Raw genomic sequence first — 2146 nt, 5'->3', positions numbered from 1 at the left:
CTTCTCCCTCATCCCGCTGAGCTCTCTAACCTTTCCACTTGGGTTTTCTCTGTTTGTCACTTCCCCCTACAGACAGGGCAGCTTCTATTTTTCCTCCGCCTGCCTTGGCGAACAATAGGTATGTAAAGGGTCAGTGGTCATCACCCTATAAAGCTCAGAACCTAATTAATTTTATTAAAGGAGTATCTGTTTATGCGATATGACAGCCTTAGGGAATTAACCCTATGGTTCCTGAGACGTTATTCAGACACTGGAGACTCCCCTTCTCAAGCCAAAAGTCCACATCCCTGACCCACTTCACCTTTGGCAGTGCCTGGGGGTAGGAGATGTTTGGGCTTTGGACTTTTTTGGGGGGTCGGGGGGACGGGACGGCTGTTACTGTAAGCTGATTTCTGAATCCCGATGCTTCAACTCAGGGTACAAACCTGAGCTGAGTAGCAAATCCAGAAATTCTTCATTTACTAATGGCTGAGATTTGAAATACAGAACAATTAGATTTTTTAAAATACCATGTCAAATGAGTCTCCCTGAGCTCTCTTCAGAGAAGAATTTTAAAAAAAGCAGAGTGGTTAAACCTCTGACCTGAAATAAAGTGAATATTTTGGAATTTGGAAACACCAGTATTCTACTTGGAAATCACATTGTGTGCAAGTCAATATGTCTTCTATTAAGCAAAGAAAAATATAACAGTTTTTAAGTTATTTTTATTTTTCCTGCCACTCCAGTAATTTGAAATACATTTTTAATAACCTCCAGCAAAATGTAATAGTTCAGACATACTGTTCTTTGACTTAATATCCCTGTGTATTCCTTAATTGCCAAAACAAAAGTTTATTTCATTTACAATGGCTAACTTTGTGCCTCCTAGGAATTCCAGTGGAAATGCAGAATTATATAGAATTCTTTCATTTCTTACTATCACCTTAAATTTTTCCAACTGGGACCCAAAGATGTATAGATAAATGTATAGAAATAGGTATGATAAAATATTCAATAGCTCTCTGATGGAAAAGATACTTGAACATAATCCCTCCTTCCTCCACCACACCCCCACTGCAGGAATTTGTTTTGATTTAGATCTATAGATAGTAAAGGAATGAAAGAAACTGTGAATTACACTGAATATAAGATGTTTATCACTTAGATATTGCACTTTCTCTTAGATTCTAGAGAGCTTTAGAACATTTCCCAAACTTTCTGATCGAAGCAATGTCTTGTGCTGTCTAAGGTTTGTCAGAAAGGACCTGCCAGCACATGCCAGCTAAAAATGAGTGTCAATTAATAATAATAATAAATAAAAAAGCTCTTTGATTTCTACATTCATGTAATTTAACAGGTTTTGGAGTAAAGCATAGGAACAGAACGGTTGTGAGAGCATTCCAATATATGCAGTTCTAACAGTTTTCATTCTAAGAAGCCAAAGCTTCCTAAAATAGAATGGCTGAGCATTTCTTTTCTTTTCTTATATTAAAAGTCCAATCTACACTTCACATAAAATGTTTTTAAAATTACAAAAATATTTGTCTTTAACAAAATGCGCTTTTTGTTCTACCAAGAAAGCAAACATCGTGAACAGATTCTCCCAGCTTTCCAGTCTCCATTGCTTTCCTGTCTGTTGTACATTCAGCCCAGCCACCCCAAATTAGAAATATTTTGAAAACTAGAATGAAAATAATTATAGCCAATGGATGTGTTATTGTTTAAGGTACTGAACTAGAATGCCCCATTTCCCCACAATGGTAACAAAATCACAAATTCTCAAACTGCTCTCCGATGTAGTCAGGCACAAAGTGGGGAGCTTACACTGATTTTCCTAAGTGCAGTTTGTTGTTTTAAAAACATATTGTACTGATTAATAAAAATGTGAAATAACTTGAGCTACAAATTTTGAACTACGAATCGCCATCTGCTCAAATGGGGGAAAACCAAAAATTGCCGAATATATTTTCTCACCTCGTTTTTTTTCATAATAACATAAACAACATTCCAGAATGATTAAAAAAAAGAAAGAAACTCTTCTTAAATGCATTTTTATAGTTCAACAACTGCTTGGTGAGTACCATGTCCACCTTCTTAAACATGCAATTATTTTTCCTTAATTACCTACATATGTTCTATCAGAAAATGTGAGTGCTAGTGTTTTTCC

Source organism: Vombatus ursinus, unplaced genomic scaffold (assembly GCF_900497805.2).
Source record: "Vombatus ursinus unplaced genomic scaffold, bare-nosed wombat genome assembly UNPS02014778.1, whole genome shotgun sequence".
NCBI lineage: Eukaryota > Metazoa > Chordata > Mammalia > Diprotodontia > Vombatidae > Vombatus > Vombatus ursinus.
The sequence above is the reverse complement of the archived record's forward strand: the minus strand, read 5'-3'. Positions refer to the sequence as shown.